Source organism: Venturia canescens, chromosome 1, assembly GCF_019457755.1.
Source record: "Venturia canescens isolate UGA chromosome 1, ASM1945775v1, whole genome shotgun sequence".
NCBI lineage: Eukaryota > Metazoa > Arthropoda > Insecta > Hymenoptera > Ichneumonidae > Venturia > Venturia canescens.
Window position 1 is genome coordinate 10300466 of NC_057421.1, and position 21104 is coordinate 10321569.

Sequence of the window (21104 nt, forward strand, 5' to 3'; positions counted from 1 at the left end):
CTCTCTCTCTCTTTCTCTACATTTTTTCCCTTTTTCACCATCATTTCAGATCATTCTGCCCCCAAAGATTAGTACACTGTGAGCCACTAGTGGCTAAAAGTTATCATTCTGGAACGAGCTCTCGCAGATACAATTACGAATTCGACTCGGCGCAATCAAGAGACACGTACGCTAACGGCTTGACCCGAAGAATCAAGAGTCGCGGGCGGCGTTGGCGACTCCCCGCGAGTACTGCATTGACTATGCTGAAAGCGCCTGCCGACTGCAAATCATTGCATTTCGATGGATGTGCCGTTGCTCGCGGTGTACAAAGTGATCGCACACGCATTTCTCAGCGACCCATTTCGTCGCTGTTTTCATCATTTTATCGCCATAATCTAACATTGTCCAACTTTGTTCGCGACTTAAGTATTTTTATAAAATTCCGAGTGATACGACGAAGGTGCAAGTTGAAAATCTGTTTTTAACCTCCAATTTGAGGTTAGGTTCTCTCCAAATAATTCTTCGGCTCTTTTAATCCAACTTTTCACATCGCAACAAAATATTTTTAAATCCAAACTCGATCCAATCCAATGCATAACCATTAATTCAATATCAGAGCTCGCAACGTGCCGAGAATAAGAATGTGAATGTAAAAAAGATTGACAGATTTTCAGCAGAGCCACTGAAGCGTGTTTATATTCCTCGATCCTTTTCAGGATCGAAGCGCGCAAGAGGGAGAAGTATATCAACTCTTGTAGGCAAATGTATGCGTAGCGATTCGATCGGGTTACGGTATATCTCATATCTTTCTTCGTCCCCCATCTCCTCCATTCATTGTGTATCTCTTTTAGTCTATCTTTTTTCTTCCTTTTCGCGCTGCCCCGAAGCTTTTTTTTCGCGATGATTCTCCGAGATCTTTCGAATTCATAATCCATGCAAATTTGGACTGACATTCTAAAAGTATTCACTTCGAATCGACTGATATGCTCGTCTGTACACACACACATTTATCATGCGTTCGGATATGTAAATATATGCGTATACAAAAATAGAATTTTTTCCCCATGAAAAAAAAAAAAAAAACAAAAAGAAATTGTAACACGGACGAAAAGTGACACTTCGAAACGACGTCATGAGGCTTATTAAGGTCGATAATAAAGCGGCTTACGCCACGCGTACTCGCATAATCCCTTGCAGCACACCGCCGTCAAATGTTCGAAAAATCACTATTTTTTGAATTTACCAAAAACGTGAATATTTTTCAAAATTTAAGAAAATCCAGTTGCCAAATTGTGGTGTGTTTTGAGTTCAGAAAAATTCGAGGTTTTCGCACCTTCCGTAGCTGTGAATGCCTGCAGACTATTTTGATATTCAACATTTTTTTATCATCCGTTTTCTTTGGGTTTGAAAAACGGTTACATGGAGCAACAAATTTGTACGAATAATGAAATGTTTTTCTCATTTTTCAGAAAATCGATCATCAAAGTGTGGCGTTAATTTTGGTTTCTCAAAATAGAAAATTTGACGATCGAACTTGAATGGGAGCTGGAGAACAAGCGCTTATGAAATCCTGAACGAAGATTTTCAGAGCTCGTGAAACATTGAAAGTTTGACGTTCCATCAAATCGTCGCAGTGACGCAGCCCCGTTTGGCCATTATCGATTCGATCAATATTTACGTATTTACCGTTACGATGATTACGGAGACCGAAATATATCGAGGTAATTCGAGAATAATAGAGAAGAGTTCAACAGTGGCAAAGAACTTCGGACTGGTTTCCTCGTTCCCGGTTGAAAACCGGGAATAAAAACGGGAGGTGGGGCTCGAACAGAGTTAATGACTCGCGGATGCTGCGTGGCGCCACAATTTTTTTCTGTCATCCGTTATAATTGGCCACGACGCGAGGCATCGGTTTTAGTTGAATGTTTAAGAGACCGGTACACCGCCGCGACGTGTCCACTCCTGGTCAAGGTTTGCTTCGACCGAACGAGGTATTGGAAACTGCTCATACTCGAAATGAGAACACGTCCGCAACGTTGAATGATGAAAAAAAATGGTTTTTTTTTCTCCATTTATTTCCAAACCTTATTGAAGTGGATCGTTTGGGTTCGGGCGAATTTTAGATTGCGCAAATCTCGAAATGAAAACTTCGGCTTCGCTTCACCTCCGGAGTACCGCAATTTTTTGTTCACCCCAAGAGTAGGAAAGGAGAGTAAAAATGAAAATAATTCGATGCTGCATTAAGAATCATTAACCCTGCAGCGATTTAGTAATTTTAAAATCACAGTAACAGCCTCGTACAGTAAGAAATCATGAACAACTGAGCAGAATAGAAAAAAAGAAGCTTCAAAGACTCGTCCATAAATCAGCACAAAGAAAAAAGAGAAGAAAAAACAAACGGAGAAAAAAGAACAAATTTAGAGTTCGTTTGCGAACGACCCAAGCCCGAGCTGCTTTCGTCTTCAAGGTCGTAGACGGCTGCAACTCATCAACATAAAAAGAAAGAGAAAAAAGGAACGGGAATAAAAATGAAAAAAGGTAAAAAGCATAATACGCTGGCCCAGAGTTCGTAACACGGTAGTTCACGGCTTAAATCGCATTAAAGGCACGTCGAGGGACTAGTTGAGCCTCTCAGTGGCCATCATCCCATATACGAAGGATCAAACCCAACTCTTCAAGCGTTTACCGCCCTCTACAAAATTCTTCTGTATCACGATTAAGCCTTTTTTACTCTCCAAACGAAAAAAAGGATTTTCACCCTCGAGCCTTATTCGGAAAGTCAAAAAAGTTTGAAAATTCCATCGACTCGACACTTTGGAGGAAAGCTTTGTAACGATTTCTCGCACGAATGAAATTCAGCGATCGTGTAATCGTGACCGGAACAGCGACGATTCCAAAATCCTCAACGAGCTTCTCGCCGATACGAGAAAAGTCACTTTTACAGTTTTCGATTCATTTTTCCAGTGCCGCAATATGATTCGATCGAAAAACGTCATTCCTATGAGGGTGTGAGGGCTGAGGGCTGCTCGGTAAATCAGTGAAGTAGAAGAGTCGAGAGAGGCGAGGGGGGAGCGGAGAAGAGAGCAAAAAGTTGCGACTGTGCCTCCAGAGATGAGGACGTTTTGGTAGCAGCACGTAAGAGTATACCGCGGGGTCAGCGCACTCGACCAAAGTATCTTCGCCCCTGCCGCATACATTTCGCCACGTGTCCGTTCTCTCGAAAGATTGCAAAGTCGAAATGCACAATTCGTATGTTTTGGGAAGATCAGTCAAACGCTCCGGGGTCGGAAAGAGTTTGAACTTTCGTGTGCATTCGCGTCCATTTTCTCATCCAACCAGATTCGCCCATAATTTCGGTCCGGTAGAAGCCTGCATTTGTGTAACGTCAAAAATGAAATTGAGTTCCCATCTCCAAAGCACGTAGCCGGGACGGAAGTCGCTCGAAGATTTGTCAAAATCTCTGCCACGAAACGTGTTCGCTGCAGCCTCAAACGAAACGAATAAAGTCACTATGAATTCTGATTATTTGTATGGTCACGTTTTCCACTTGGATTACGTCAGAATTTCTATAAATCGTTGGCCCAACGATCGATCGACTCGGTGACCGGTGGATTCGCTTCGATTCAGCCAAGCGTAGAGCTGTAAAAAGCAAATTCATATTTAGTGGATCTTTTAATAGCGTGTATTGATGAAAAACCAAAAAATCTTCCACAGCTATTATAACCAAGGGATTCGGTTCGGACTTAACCGAATTCCCAGTTCTTACTATTATTTTCCTTGCCCCGTAGTTTGTCTTCCAAGAATCGTCAAGTTTAACAAATAGAAAATCAACCAAAACGACTCGTCAAGCTCATATGTGACACAGCCAAGCATGCAAGGTGCGAAGATTAAATGAAGCTGAATATTGAACGATCGATTCTCACATTTGTCTTGGTCACAAACCCCTTAATGGTCAGATTATTGCAAATTTGATTTTTTTTTTAAAGACAATATTCGAAATGAACTACAGCGAGGTCTGAGAGAACAAGAAAAAAGAATTGTGAGCTCTTTTCATTCGGATTTGTTATCATTATCATATAACGTTGTTTTGTGCGGAACTGGAGTCGATTAAAATTTCAAAAGGAATGTTATGGGTTTGGTTATGGAAAGAGAGTTTGGAGACTGCTGTAACATTAATATTAGTTGACGTTTAGGGAGTCGGTGCCCCGTTGTCGAAGGAATAATCCAGCTGTGCCAGAGTCGTTACAGTCCGTCGACTCTTTTTTCTATCCGTTCTTGCTGGGTTTACGTTCGAACCTTTCTCGCAGTAATTTGTGGTTAGCCTCTATCCGCTAAAAAAATAAAAAAAATAACGTTAAAACCAATAGAACAGTCGGCACATCTAAATTTGGAACTCCTCAGTTTAAAAACGATTATGTAAGTTGCTATATCGTTTGAGAAAGCTGCATAACGCGGATAAACATTTTTCAACGCTGCTACAGATCTTAAAGGTGATTCTGGAACATCCGAACTCGTTTTTGTCGAACGATAGTTTTCTTTTTTATCATTTCAATCGCTGTTTGGTTAAAAAGTACATTTTTTTCATCTCACTTTTTACTGGTCATAACGTTTCTCCGAATCGTTATGACCTCAAACTATATACCAGGCTATTCCGGTGATTGGGAATCCCAGAATATTTGGCTAAAGTTGTCCACACTGTTGCGCTTGTCCGTCCAGTCGAGACAGGACATGCCCGCTCAACTCTGGACTGCCCTCGACTTCGTCTCCTTCTTCTTCCACCCTGTGAATCTTTTGGCACAATAAAAGAACGACTCCATCGATGCTGAGTCAAGAACATCACTTCCATGGCGATGGAATGGTCCAGTAGAGTCAAATAAAAGAGAGAGAGAGAGAGGCGTCGAGAAGCTTTCGAACAAAAACGAGGAAAGAGAAGAAGAAGAGCGAGGAGACGAGGAGGAAGAATAGGAAGAGGAAGAAGAAGAAGAAGGAAAGGAAAAAAGGAAGAAGAGAAGGAAGATGAATAAGAAGAAAATGAGAAAAAAGAGAATGAATACGAGACGAAGCGGGCGTGACGATCAACGAGAAGAAGAAGAAGAAGAGGGAGAATGAACAAGAGACAGAACAGGCGTGACGAATGAGACGAAGAAGGAGACACAAAATGAAAGGAAGGAGAAACCCAAGCAAAGAGAGAGAAAGAGATGCGAAGAGGCAAAATAGTGCGAATGAAGAGAGACGGGCTGGCGAACAAAAGCGATGAAAGAGATAGAAAAGATGGAGAAGAGGAGGGAACGAAAAAGATAAAAACGGGGCAGAAAAGTCGCTGGGCCATCGAGAGCAGCGTGAAGCTCGTGTGCTCGTGGCTAAGGCGAATGTGAGGAAGAGAGAAGTTTCATTTGAGAACGAAGAAGCTTTAAAAAACAACAACGAGGGCTCGCTGGCCCTTGAACAAATGGTGGATGGATCGCACACGCACGTGTTCGTGGTCTGAGACGAAAGACAAAATACGAGAGCCAGAGCAACAGCGAGAGAACGAGAGGGCACTACGGAGGATAGAAAAAATAAAAAAAGAGCTAAAGGCGAACAGGAGATGCGGAGAGACAAAAATGGAGTGGGGGAGTGGAAGGGGAGGGAAAAGGAAGAAGAGTGCAACACAACTGAGTGTACAGAAGGTCCAACAGGCAAGAAGAGTCCGAAGAGATTCGAAAAACGGGGGATTTCAGGAGAGTGCAACATCGCGACCAAACGTCCTAAGCGATTTCGGCACGTTGACTCACTCTTTTCTTCCTCTCTCTCTCTCTCCCTCCTCCTCCTCCTTCTCTTCCACTCTCGCTTTCACCGCTGTTGTTTTTCTGTCTTATCTCAATTTTTTGGTGCCTCAGCAAATACTCGACAATAAAAAATCTAAGACCATCACCAGCTAACTTTGAGCAGTGAAATCGATTCCGTAGATCCTTGCAATCGCCAACGAACCAATCACACATAAAAATTCATTTGTTCACTCTTTAAATTTAGTTTCGTCACGTCGCTGCAATTATCAGTGCGCATTCATACGATTAAAATCTCCGAAAAAGGATTCCCCATATTTAGACACTCGTGCAGCACCAAAACGTATCTTCTAAAGATTATTGGAGCAAAAAATGCCAACTGTCATTGCTCCTCGGCCCACATACAAGTAACTATCAACTCCGAGCTTTCCAATCTTGCCCATCCACGTCATAATGAACGTTTATTCAATCAGGAAGCGCCTTCCCCTTCGCCATAGTCGTAAAAACACGTTCGTATTATCGATACGAGTTTCAATTTATCTCGACAAAAAACCATTCACTGGCGAAGCTCTCCCTCATAAATTATTGGCAGGAAAATCATTCGGAGATCCTAACGTTGGGAAATGCTGCGACAGGGAACCATGCGATTCTCAAAATCCTTTAATCAACCTGAAAAGAACGGGGAATGAAACGCACCTTCGTCATCACTATTCACATTAATATTCATACGCACCGTGCACGACTATAGATTTGAATATGATATTCTCAGAGCCACGGTCAAAGACAGGCACACAACTCATTCCGATTTACACGCTCTACCGTTGCACCGAACCCCTTTCCAGTGTTTCGTTTGCCGGGGAGTATCTCATTGCATCAATAATTGAATCGTAAATTGTTATTCAGTGACGTATCAGGAGATGGGGATCGATTGGATTCTCGATTATTCCAAGAAGCATGAAGGGTTTGTTTGGTAATACCCCACCCTTTTCCGATCTCTCTCTCTCTCTCTCTCTCTCTCTCTCTCTCTCTCTCTCTCTCGCTCATCTTGGCGTTCATCTCTTTCCTCGAGCTTTATTGTGTACGGCGTATTTATCTCGGGGGCTCCTCCGAGTCCGGAGGAGCACACCGGTAGCCAAGAAAAGAGAAGAAAAGTTGAGAGGTAGAAGAAGACGAAGGACCCTCCTGAGCTGCGCAGTAGCACTCGCACGTAGGAGCAGACCGAGAGGAGAAGATCGGGAGTGGAAATAAAATGAGCGGAGGCTTCGGCCGCGATCGCGAAAGGGAAAGAGGAAGAAGAGCTCCCGGGGGAAAAAAAAGAAAGAGGAGCTAATAAAAAAGAAAGAGAATGACGGGGACGAGTGGTTTACGAGTTGGGGAGCAAAGAGGGCCTCCTTGCTCGGAATAAAAATAAGACTAAGACGCAAGGAGGATACGGCCAAGCTCAATCCCAATTCACCCAGCCTCAACGCCACAGAGCAGTAGCCATACGTACAATACGAACACCGTGAACAGAGAATATCGAAATCAAAAAGATAAGTTTAATTTATCACGTTCGAGCAGTTCTCAGGGTCAATGAATCCAAACTTGAACTCCGAGTTCGAAAAGTTTTGGAGCCTTTTTAATGGCGACAAAAACGGTTTTTGCCGGCACTCCCCATAAAATTAGTGGCTTATTCAGATCTTTGGTTCCCAATATCTTGAACACGGAACTGTCAATTTTTTTGAAATGTTGCACGTTATTGAATGACACTGCCCCGAATAAGTTTAAAAAAAGAAATTAAAAAACACTCTAGCGAGTCAACTGCCTCGACGGAGCGGGAGAAATGTTGAATTTTTTCTCTGCCGTGACAGCAATTCACAGCAAAAATTTGAACAAGTTCAGGGAGAAAATTTGACGTTGTTTGTCGGTACGTGGCTAGGATACCCGGTCGGCATTTACTGGCTTTAAATCCGTTGGGAATGTGCGGAAAATTCCTTTCGATTGATCTATACGAATTGACGAAACGAAGGTTTTGGAGTATGAAACATCATCGAGGCACGTATTTAGGATGCAAATTCTTGTTCTTCATAAATCTTGCGTTAGGAAACGAGAAGAGAAATGCGTTCCCTCCTTCGCCCCTTTATCTCGCTACTTCGTTCGATTTCATCCCCTGCATCTGACTTTTCTCTTCTATTAATACCTTCTCCAAACATGAGGCTCCTTTGGTGAGAGTGGAAGGTAAGAGGGATACCGAAATCAATTGATTATCGAAGATCAATCTGACGAGTTTCGTCTCCATCCGTTTCTGGCCGCTCGGAGCTTCTTCGACTTGTAGGAAGGGACGCTCAATCTGATAATCTGCCAAATAAGCGTTTATTCACATTTGTCCTGAAAGTCGAATGATTTATGTTCGGTATTGAAGAGGGCTTGTTTGTCGTTAGTCTCAGTGCGATTATTATATCAGTATATGCATATATTCAAATGAGCGTACTTTGTAAGGTTTGAATATTCGGTCAGGCCCAAGCGATTACGTCAAATCGAGCCGTAGACCGATTCGCGATGCCCATCGAGCCACGGCCGATCAGTCGGTTGAGCAAGGGGCTCGCGACTGCAGCAAAGAACCCTCTTTACGGCGATGTTACATGCGCAGTATAACTAATAGCACGCTCTAAAGCTAAATTCTTTGGTATACCAACATGAGCGAGAAGGAAAAAGGTAAAAAAATTACCTCGAAGGTTGCCAAAGGTGCGACTCACTCGCTCCCCCTTCGCTCCCCTTGAGCCTCGTTCAGGGTCCGACCCTCGCTCCTTTTTTCGTCGATAAATCACAGCACGCACCTTTTCTTCTTGTTTTAATGAATCATATTGTTAGAGCAACGCGATATCTTCCGAGAGCGATCTCGTACAGGGGAACACGAATTCAACAGCATTCGTAATTGCGCGAAAACTGTATCCCCGTTCTCTGCCTTCCTTCGTCCCTCGCAACAGAGGCTCGTCACGTAATTACGAGGGGGTGCGAGAGAACACGAGGGACTTCCACGAAAATATAAATTTCATCATGAGGTCCTGAGCTGGAGCAAGATGATCAACGAGAAGCGCACTCGAATCTCTCCCTTTTTCAGTCTCTCCTCCTCAGAATCGCTCCCACTATCTCATTGTTATTCACGATCTCATTCATCTCTTTGCAAAATATGCGATCCCAGCTCGTCTGTATGCACACGGCATCATTGGAGAGTCTCGAATTGACTGGAAAAACTTCTTCCCCAAACTCTTCACGAATTTTCCGGTTGCGAAATTTGAGTTTGTCCTCCTTTCCTGTTGAAACAATTAAAGGTTACTCAGTGCAGAAACAATCATTACGATGCTGACAAAAATCATATTGGCATAGAAACTCTCAGTAGCAATCTCAGAGACGAGCACGATGCTCACTGTCTCCAGACACTTTCAACTCTGTTATGTTCTAACAATCTTATCACGATTTTTACTCTCAACATTAAAAAGTTTTCAGATTTTTAAAATAATTTTTTCGAGCTCATATTCAGTGAGGATTGCTTTCCCATTGACCATTGACATCCTCCTTCTACACAATTGAAAAGTTGGTGGACTTTCGATCGTTTTTGCCCTAAGTACACTTATAGGGAAAAAGTACTTCCAGGATGTAGCGATTTTCTCGGACGTACCATACACACGGTGCAACTCGCTTCGCTCTGCCCCATGATCGTACACAGTAGAGTTCGCGTCTAGCACAGAGGGTCAATGGCACTGCGAATCTCGTTTTCTCTCCCTCTCTATCTCTTTCTCACCAGCCATCTATTCGTGGCTGGCATCCACTCCTTGCCATAATCACCGGTCGAACAAATTTATCAAGCTTTCAAAAATTCTTATTCTCTCACCTCTTCGACTCAGGAGTTAATTATAACAGAATCTACTAAAGTCTCCACTGACGATGCCAAACTTTCGTCTAATAAGTTCAGCAATCGTGAATTATTGTTTAATTAATTCATGGCAGTGCTAACTTGCTACATTTATTTATTATAATACTAATTCTTTTCTAATTCTCTTCTAATTATAATTTATTATAATATTAATTATAATACTAATTTATAATACTCCGACCATAATTGGTCGGAGTCAAATTGGATTGGATTCGTGTAATCGTGAAATCTCCCTTTATGAATCGTTTATCGTCTGAACCCATCTAAGTGAAAACGTATGAGAATCACTCAACTCTCGTTACTTTTCTCCGTAATATTTAAAGCTTTGTATCTGCTTTTCATTGTCAAGAAGAATGTTTTTCTTAGAAATACGAGTACGAATCTCGTACTCTGAATAGCTTTGTGTACTCCTCCAAAAATAAAGTAACACACAGAACGGTCAGCCTTGAACCCGTTGATTTCGTACATCAACCAGGTGCTGAGTAAAATACCGTTTAAACCGTATCATTGTTAAACTGGCCGTTGAAAAATTTCTTTTTTCTGATGCATTCAAACTATCTTCTCAGTTTGTTCATCGCATTATGAATAGATTTTTTTTCACCATTGAAACACAGCCTCAATTCGATGTTTGTCTCACTCGTCTAAAGCCTGCTGGTTTTCAACAGCGTATTCTTCCTGCTGTTTTTTTTTGTAAAATTCAATGCATGTTCATCGAGTTTCAGAAAGTGTTTTTGCACGAGTTCCAGAGGCTTGTTCGCCACAAAAGTATAAAAATATTCTTTCCTTGTTCTCTGTACCCACTTCATTGGTCTTTCTCGCTCTGTAACTCGTGACGCCGCAGGCGCTGCTCTCGCGAGAAAGAATCGTGGATCGTGTACGTACGTACCGATCGCAACGATCTTCTGCAATCGGCCCTTTTCTGCTCATGTATATGAAAGCATACATACGTACACGGAGGTAAAAAATTTAGCTGCACTCATCTTCCCCTCTTTCTCTCTCTCGTCAACTCGTCGTCATGACCGTTTCGACAGTGGGTATACACTTGAGAGCAATTTTCTCGAGCGCAATCTCCTCACTGCCTGGCAATTACGGTTTCTTATCCGCAACTCTCTTCCTCTCATCCGAGTCCTAGCCGCTTCTCTTCTTTGTTTCTCTTCCTTCGACTCCTTTTTCCCCTATCTGCGTTCTAGTCACTTTTTGCACAGAACGCAGGAAGTTGATCCCAACGAAAACTGAAACTGTAACATGAGTTCAAGTTCATTTTTATTCACACTGGTCCAAGGCAGTTTCCAATTAAGTTCGGACTTCACTTATAAGGAAATTAGTCCGTATTGTTAATTCATGATGATTTTAGTTCATTAAGTGCGCCAGTAAAATCAAAATTTATATATTTTTTTTGATGTAACTACAAAATTATCCACCCCCAGAAAATTATTTCGTTCGGAATAATATTCCAACAAACGTTTTTTTAAACTCAAACCAATCTGAAGGGGAACGAGACAAATTTCGTTGCGTAGAGGAAAGTATTTTTTTGACCACATCTATCGAAATATTTAAACAACAAAATTGCATTCCAGCGGAAAAATTTGGGATCAATAATCAGCATTATCTATAAATAATAATTTTCAAAAATACTTTTTCTTCTTTTGGCCTAGTTCTCATTTCAAAAGTGAAAATTGTAGATATTCAATCGCCCTGAAAAATGTTTACGTTTTATCGCGATGATAAGGAATGCGTGGTTCGATTTCACGTTTTTTTAAACCAGCATTCATACCAGCACGAAAAATTGTCGTTACTCTGTGCGCGATATTGAGGTATTGAGAAATACTGAGTCGAGGGTCTTCCGGTCGATAAATATCGTGAGCAGAAAAATATCTCTGAAATTGTTGTTCGCTCGTCCCTCTCGAGTCCGAGAACTCGGTACTCACGAATGAGTATGATTTCTGTAGCGGTTTTACTGCAACGATCTCACTAGTGATTACTCCGATTTTCTTTTTTTATTATTCTTCGACTTGAAAACTTATTCGTATTCGCGGCCCCTCTTTTTTCCCTTCGTACGCTTTTATACCCTTGCGCAAGAAACAGGAATTATATCCATGGCGACCTTCGTGCACATCTTCCAACGATCCCCATGTAATTATTAAATACTTCTACTCGCATGCGTTCAGTCTCTATGTGAGGAGGACTGAAAGGAATTCAAGTACTCGGAGTCGAGCCAAGTACTTGAAACAGTAGAATTATTCATCATAATTTTCGAAATTCGATGCTTCTCATTCCAGAACAACCGTCGACGATCTTCCCCATCGAATCTGCACGCCAGTTGACCGAAGCAGCTTTCTGGGGCTCTATAAAAATCAGATTTCGGTCAATTTAATCGACACAGATCATCGGAATTATTTTATATTCTTAAGCGCTCATTTACGAGGAAAAAATAAGGAGGAAACGAGGGAAACAATTCGTGAGAGAAGAAAATTCTGTGGGATTTCAGTATAAATATTGCAAATCGATTTCCCTCCGTTTCCCTATTCCTGCCATTGATTAGAGCAACCGAAAGCTTCGGGTCATCTTTTTATCGTGTTGATGACACGATTTGAGAAGAGTAATGAAAATAAATGTATCGAGCCATCACAACATTCCTTATAACCCCTTGAATAACGAGAACATCAATATTTGCATTTTTACCACAGAAAATATGTAGGTTCCTTCATGTAGATAGGAATATATGAAGAAAAAATCTACATGCAGAAATACCATCGCGAACGGATGCTTTTCAACGTCCTCGTACGATGACCAGACGAATGAAACTCCCGTTTAATCCGAAGAGGGGCTTGAATCCCGAGGCCCCGGCGATTGGCTGAAACTGCAAAGTCTTCTGCTTCTCGCATACGCTCTTTCTCCGTCACTAGTCGATGCGGTGTCTTTCTCACGCTATGCATCAAGTCCCGTACACACTGCGAGAGGCCCGAGCACTCTTTTGAGGCAAGACACGACTCTTGCTGGTTTCACTCCAGGTCACAGAGTTTGTTTACGGAAGCGATGAATCCCACAGCTCCAATGAACTGGTATATCTTCATTTCACGTACGTATCAATACCCGATAGTCTAGTTTGAAAAATAAAAGAGACATGACACGAATTAGATCGATGTCGAAAAACCAATTGTTTGTTCTAAAAGTAGCAAAATTTAAGGGGAGTCTAGTCGGAATTTTCGAAAACATTTTTACTTTTATTTTAGGTATAAATAAAACCGTGTTTTTCTCAAAACAGTTTTTTCAAAATCGGCGACCACGATATCTGAAAAACGAGTGAACCGATTTACTTGGAATTTTGCATACTTTTTTTTATATCAGAAAGCAGTCCTCGATCGAAGGATTTTTCTTTTCAATACATACTTTTTTTTTATATCAAGGAAAATGAAGCGATTTTCACTCTGGATTGCCGAGCATTCATTCGGTTTTTTGATTTCAAATTATCGGTGAAAAAGTTACAGGTCATCGCGGAACGTCTTTTTTTAACGTTGGTCCTGGATAAACATTGAATCTGCTATATTTGAGACTTTTTTACAATAAAAAAATTATGAAACATAATCAAAAATCTACGCTTTGGAAGAAAAAAAACGGTTCGAAACCTGCAATCATTATTCCAAAAAAAAATCATAAAAACACGCCTTTTTTCGGCCGCCAACTAGATGCAACTTCTTAAATGAGAAAAAAATTGAATGAAAATGGCGAATTGAAATGTGCTGTCTCGTAACTAGTCCCGTATTTGGATTAAACCAATAGACTGCTTCGGTAAAACTTCGACAAACACCGAAGTTCTTCACGCCCTGGAGTTCCTCCGGACGACAGATTTCCGAACCTTCGATTGGGATCCGGTGAAATTTTGACGAAACGTCTTCGCCTCCGAGACTTTCGGACCCTGATTTTCTCCCCGGTCGAAAAAGTACCTGAAAAAATAATTCACGGTCGGTTATCACGAACGCAAAAGGTCGGGAGTTCGTTTTCTAGCGTTTTTTTCGATTATCTCGAAGCCTTTCTGTCAGAATATTTATTTAGTGATACGAAGAAAAGGGAGAGGCAAAATATATCGCAATTGAGAAGAGATGCTAGTGAGAGCGTGACTCGGCTCGAAGCCGCAAAGAAAAGGGGCGCAGAGAACGCACTCGGGAAAGTGGGACCGTTGTATCGACCGGACTTTGACCCCGGAGCCCACGGGTAAACAACAGGTACGTTGCACCCCTGTGATTTCCAAGCAAAGAAGCACCGCGCTAAGATACGAAGATGGAGAAAGAAAGCGAGAGGGAGAGAGACAAACAAACATCTAAGCTTCACCGGGCAGCAAACTTCACTCGATAGCGCACTCGAGTGTAGCAGCGATCGAAAGATAAAAACGTAGGAAGAAAACGCACACAAAGATCTGTGTGCGTGGAGTAGAAAACTCGTGGCAATCACGATGCACAACGACGACACGCCAAGTGCATCGCGAGTTAACGGCCCTCGCCAGGACACGCCCTACTACGAGGCGAGCTGTACTGAATTTCTTCCTGATCATCCCCACCCCCGTGTTTGGCCTTCTACTGTGTACGCTTCAGCATCAGGGTCACGTTTTTTCGGCCTCTATTCTCTGCTTTTCAAGTTTTAAACTGAGAACCTTTGTCTTCGTTATGAAACATTACACTTTTTTAACAGGTTTGTAGAAAGTAATATAATTTGTTTGACTTTCGAGAACGTCAATAACCGCGGGGCCGATTTTTTCGATTTCGCTCACTCGAAATATTCACGGGAATTTTATTGTCAATGATTCGAAAAAAAATACTCGACGGGTCGAATACAAACGGCAGTTTTTTCCCCTACGTCCTTTGCTGTTGTACACAATTTTTAGTCGAGGAAGAAAAAAGTTTGGTTATACGTTATACGCATATGCCGTATTCAATGTTTTCGACATTTTTTTCATCGGAGATAGGATTGCGAAAACAACCTTCTCAGTGCCGCGGTGGACGGTCGACGAACCTACTTCGCTGCACTGCGCGAACGTTGTAAACAACAAGTTCGTTGCACTCTCTTTGTCTCTCTCTCCCTCTCCACAGCTCCCGCCCTACGATGACTGCAAGATGAGCAGGTTGTTTTTCTTCCTTTTATAGTGTGGATAAGACTTTCAACGTCCTCGAAAAAATATGATGCTGCATGACACGGTTTACGGAGTATCTCAAATTTTCTTTTTATATAGGTCTGGTTATCGCTTTCTAAACTACAGCTGTTTGAATATCGACACACTTCGGATAAGCAAAATTGAAACTTTGTTGTTTGGTTGTTTCATCTCGCATCATTTGCGAGAACGTAAAAATTTGGACGATCAGGAACAAAAGTTTCTGATGTGCAATACGTTTTTCAAGTTTCGAGGAAAAACGAAAACTCTTCGATGTTGTTTGGTTGTTTCATCTCGCATAATTTGCGAGAACGTAAAAATTTGGACGATCAGGAACAAAGTTTCTGATGTGCAATACGTTTTTCAAGTTTCGAGGAAAAACGAAAACTCTTCGATGTTGTTTGGTTGTTTCATCTCGCATAATTTGCGAGAACGTAAAAATTTGGACGATCAGGAACAAAGTTTCTGATGTGCAATACGTTTTTCAAGTTTCGAGGAAAAACGAAAACTCTTCGATGTGTGCGAGTGAATATTCGTGATCTATTCACAATGCACACAGAGAAGAGGATTTGACTGTTACGTAGCCTACACGCTGAAATACCACACGGACCCGTTTTATCATTCCTATGTCGTATACGGAGACTCGCTGCTGCGCAAAGTTTTGTCCGTTAAAAAAAGTTCGAACGTTCACTAAAGCTTTATTTCTGGTGATAACGAAAGGAAATATTTTTTATACTATACCTCAAGGAACCGGCTTGTCTTAATATAGGAACGATAGTTTTTCCGGCAGTAAACAATGGTTCGAAGAATATTTCAAGTCTGATGATTTTGTCAATAGTTTTGACGCGGTTTCGTAGAGAGCTATGCTGGCTCGACTCGACCGAGGAAAAGCATCGCTGAGCGCGCGCGCGAACGAGCGAGAAAAAGACAGAGCGAGAGAGGGGTCGAGGGCAGGAGAGGTTGCTCATCGGACGAGCGATTTTTGTCCGGGCGGAGGAGGCGCGTTTACTCGGCTAGAAATGTTGTTATACGTTACGAGGAGAGACACAACACACGAACTATCGGTCGTTCTTTCGTGTCAGTCCCTTCAAGCGTCTCTTACCGACTTGGATATTTCAAGTTCGACAAACCGCCGGTAGAGGCGCTTTCCGTTTATCGAGGCTCACTCACAGAGCTCCGAGGTAAGTGGGAAGACGCTACTGTAACCTCTGTGGCTTTTCTTTCGCGTGAGCTCTTCGTTGCCTCGATCCTCTTGCACTGCTGCCGATATAACACCATACAACACTGAGTTCCAAGCCTCGAAAAGCGTTGCGAGAGACGGTCGATAATTATCCTCTTCAGGCTGCGCCCCATTCATTCGATCACCATCAACCATTTTGTCTATCATTTCGATTCGAAAATTACCCGTCATCCAACATTCCTGCACTTTTTCACGTATCGGGAAAACAACGAACAAATACTCAACCAGTTCAAATGGCTCCAAAAGTATTGTTTTCTTCACATTATTGGTCGTGAAACGTTCCTCAAAAATCTTCGATGCAGGATGTGTTAAATCTATTGTGAAAAAATCTTTTCGAATGGAAATCAAGAAATTTTATGAAATCGCAAATTATTCATCACAATCTCTCGACAAAACTTTGTCACTCGCTCACAGTGAAAGTTTCATTTTCGACTCGTGCGTAGATTGAAGAATAAAGTAAAAGTCACTTCAGAGTTCGATTTCCTACAATAATCAGACACAATTATTGGCCGGATGCACATTTTTTTTACTCATTCGTATCAGCAACGGAGTTATGTACAACACGAGATCGGAATATAAGCGCAATATCTTTACAACATTGTACGTGTACACCGCGGGGATCGGTGAGTAAAGTGGCAATTTCCTGTGAAAACATGACGGAGAGGACTGGGAAAGTCACAATTGTACGAAGCATCCGACGATCACTTTAAGAATAACTACTTAACGAGAAAAAATGGTAAAAGTGCTGGCTACGTCATTACTGAAAAAAAAAAGTAGACCAACTCAGATTTGGTGTCGACTCGATGTATCATGTGGAAAAAGTACGGAAAAGATAAAAAATAAACGAAACGATAAAAGTCGATGCGTCGAATATTTTTATTTGAATTTCACAACAATATGGATCTGTCGTGTTTAATTAGACCCCGACGAATCTGCTTGCGCAATACAAGCTAATAGATAGTCATGTGAACTAGACGAAATTTCGAAATACTATAAATTTCTAACTAGTTTTTTCCTTATCCTCGAGCTACTGTGTTGTACACTTCAATTTCTTTTTACGATTTACGCGAAATCAAGGAAATATCTCGACGGGGCTTCTGTTCTTTACGAACGATTCGACAGGATTTCGGTAAGCGTAATATTTAATTTTCTCACAGTATCATTGGATCGAACATTTGACAATGCATGGAATAGGTACAAGAATTCATAGCGCTTCGATGTTGATTTCACGCAAAAAATATTTCCACCACTTGGAAAGCGTCAAAAAAATAAGTGTCAAGGATTTGAAAAAACTTGGAGCCGTAAATTAAGCGGTTGATTGTGTTCATGCATTACGAAACAACGAGTATTACGGTCAAGTAGCAGCTTTAATGTGTGCTCGTAACGAAAAGTACGTGAATTTTGCTTTCCTCGTTTAGTTACCTTTACGAATGCATATATATTTATGTTTATATTCGAATATGTATAGAGATACGTACACGCGGTAGTATAATGCGGCGTTACGTTCTAAAAATAATGGGTTAGCCGCGTCGTTGGTGCGCCTTAGCAACAGAAGAAGGTTGCAGCATATAGGAACTGTCCGATGCGATGCGTCCAGAGGCTCTCGCTGGATTGTTAGCGAACAGCGAACGTATCGCTGCTCGCTCACGCACGACTCTCATTCTCTCTCGTTCTCTCTCTTTCTTTCTTTCCAGCTCTTCGAACAAAGCTTTGTCTATGCGGATGAAAAATGGGTTCGATATTTCCAACTCCGTACAAGCGATTTCCCTCTTAACTGTCTCGTAAAGAAGTGTATAATATAATGAGAGGGTAAAGAATTCTGCTTTTTCCCGAAACATCGAAGGATATGGAAATGTCTCTCGTTATCTCCTCGTAAAGCACGCCTGCACGTGGCCCCTAGCGTGTAACTTGAGAAATATAATTTTCGGTAACGTCAATTGGTTTCCTCGCCTCCCACCTTCTCGTCACTTGGACTTTCCTCTCGAACCACTAGAGGGATGAAGAGCTTTTCTTTGGCTTCCTTCCGCCACAAAAACCGTTGGCACGGACGTAAAAAATTAACGAGTAGTCGAGCCTACTTTTTTGTTCGCTTCGACGTATTTTCTGGGTTTTCTAATATTCAGTGTCTCGAGTGCCTCGATTTTTTCACAAGCCACAATAATTGTGGTGGACTCGAAACGCATCGGGCTCCGAATAATCTTGAAATTTTTGTCCCATTTCTATTCTGGAATGGGAAAAAAATAAACGTGCTCGCAGGCCACTTTGTAAATGATAAAATCAAAACGATTGTTGTGCTTTTATTCGAATCAACGCTCGATTATTATGACTTAAAATAAAACGAAATTCCGCAAACAAAATGGCTGTTTTAACTTTTTCGTGAAAACCAGCGCACAATGGAGGATGTTTCACATCAGAATATTTATCCAATTTCAATTCTTACGAATGCGCAAAACTTTCTCCCTTTGAGTATATACAGAGAAAAAAAGAACGAACTGGTGAGAATTTTCTGGCGTTACAGTTAACCGTTATATTTATAGATGGCGCTCGGCATTCCAAGTGAGTAAAAAAGAATATTTTGTCGTACATTCGAGAAACGAGACTGGTAGATTTGATTGATGTTGAACTTTTCGCTAGAAAATATTTAGTGCTTTCGTTATTCAAGTCTTAAGGTACTATGACTGACAAAATCAATTGATTATATTATTTATTTGAATTGAGTTTTATCAATCAAATTTACTTATCACGTTCAATTATATTTCGACCCATTAAAATAATTCAAACTTTGTCAACCCGGTTCAGTCCTCGCCAATTGCTGCGGATCAATTTTCCAATTAATTCATTCTCGAGCTCTTAAATCGTAATTCATGCGTGGGCCCAAATTTTTCTAACTCTCAAGAAACGCTGAACGCTTCGAGCCCCAAAACCCGCGACACTTCGCAACCCAAGAGAGTAGGACGCAAGGCCTGTGAAGTTGGCACTCGAAAAAGAAAACTTCCCGAAGGGGACTCCTCCATTGAACGTGTTACCCTCAACTTTCGATTCATTCCAAAGCAAAGGAGGGTGAAACTGTCGTCCGGAGCACTTGTAGCGACCTTCCCTCTCCCGCGCACCCGTTGCCCGAAGATTCTTACCCTCCTGTTGAATCCCGCGTAGCCACAGGTACCCGATTCAAAAGAAATATCCTATTGTGCAACATTCTTCCCGACCTTGCCAGGGAGAATGAACCAATTTGGATGTTGAGACGATCCCGAGTTTAAAGCTCCAACGAAAATCTTGTTCAACGGTCACGGCACCTGCTGCCTTCTCCAGTGGCAGCCACATACCGGGTGTCCCAAAATTCGCGTCTTAATTTCACGCTGGAATGAGTCACGACTTGGAAGGAAAAAAACGTTGACAGACATTTTTTGACCTCTCAATTTATTCGACTCCTTCAAAGAAATATCGAGAAAATGTTTCTCAAAATTTAGGTTCTTTTTCACTCTGCCATCAGGAGCAATTTATTTCAACGCTATTAACCCTTAGTGTGCATCCGGGGTGAGGTTGAGCCCAACATTTTTTCTCACATAAACAGCATTTACAGATGAGCATCTCATAAGTAAAACCCCCAATATTAAGAAATCGTTGTCCCCTCTCTAAAAGCAGGGAGCATAGCCAACTTCATACTCCAAAATAAATACACTTTTTGGAACGGTTGCAGAGTGGACTATTTTTCCCTTAAAGCATGGACCCTTGTCTGCAAAACTCTGTAAGGATTTTTTTCAAAACTCAAAATTTAATTTTTTACGAGAGATTTAACCGAAAGAGTGCTTTTTACGCGCACTATCAACTTTGAGCACGTTTTTCAACAATGAAAAAATATTTTTTCGGAAATCCGACTTTGCAGCCTTGAAGTTGGATCAATTCACTGCAAAAAGTGACTAAACCTTTTATTCCGAAAAGCGCATGGTTACCGAGATATTCGATGTGAAAAATGACCTGGGCTCAAAGTGACCCCAGTGCACGAAATGTCTCGCTGTCAAGGTGTGCACACTAAGAGTTAAATGTGTGCGCTAATAAAAAATCAGTAATTACAGTTCGAAAAAATCCGCTGGAATTTCAGCGAGGAGCTTGTTTCTAAAGTGAGATTTTCATACTCGTTCCTCAAAAAAATTCAATTTTTCTGCCCTCCGTATAAGCATGATTTCCTGAGCACTTACACGCCGCTAATCCTTGCGTAATGCACACCTGCACCGGCCGTCTAATTTTTCCCACACTGGACCTTTTTATTCGCCAGATTCCGAGCACTTTTTTTCTCCTGCTCTGTTGCGCTACTGAGCGCTATGCGCCCCCGATTCTTAAAGACGTCCTCGGACTCCAGTCTCGCCAAATAATCCCGAGATCATCGTCGCGTCTCCGAGGAACTTGCCCCTCGGCTCAATTCACTTTCGCCAGCTGATTCCCGGACCAAATGTTGTGTAAATCATTTTTCGTTCGTGCTTTGTTTTCAAGGGAAACGACTTTGAAGCACAAAAAAAAATCAAATTATTTCGAAAACGCTGAAAAATAAACGACAAAAAATAAATAGATAAAAAAAAATCGAAATAAATGGAGTTCAAGCTTTGATGCTACGCGCCTTTCAAATGATGCCGATCGAACGGACGCGGAGAAAACAATATTTTTTTTCTATTATCGAAAAAAGCTGACGAGATCGTACGTGACATGACACGCTCAAGTTTGCAACGTTCGACTCCACCGAAATGATGTAAAAAAGACTCTCGAATAATTCCAATAAATCTGCAATTTCGTTATCTGCCGAATTTGAAATTTGTAGTTTTTCAATGTACCCCAATGATTGGAGAAACAAAAAATTGGTGAATTACAAATATTTTTTTCGTTCGTTTCGTTGGACTCCAACGTTGCAAACTTCAGCGTCGCTACGTGGCCCGGGATGTGGCTAATGTTTGAAGCACGAACGTGTTCGCAGCTCGAGAGATAATAATTGTCACTGTAGAAGGACTGATGGGGCTAATGAAAAAAATACGACCATTATACTTCACATTTGTTTTAATAGAATCATGATTT

At 41.5% G+C, this 21104-nt stretch overlaps 1 long non-coding RNA gene across 1 annotated transcript; it reads right to left on the reverse strand.

The window, feature by feature from the left end:
- Positions 1–3898: 3898 nt before the first annotated feature.
- Positions 3899–15667, reverse strand: LOC122408221 (uncharacterized). The gene is made up of 8 exons (XR_006260395.1): positions 15545–15667; positions 13517–13604; positions 12343–12761; positions 10612–12005; positions 8455–9040; positions 8218–8334; positions 7927–8114; positions 3899–4313 (listed from the first exon to the last, which is right to left on the reverse strand). It is a non-coding gene; the product is annotated as an uncharacterized lncRNA (long non-coding RNA).
- Between the last annotated feature and the right edge of the window lie 5437 nt (positions 15668–21104).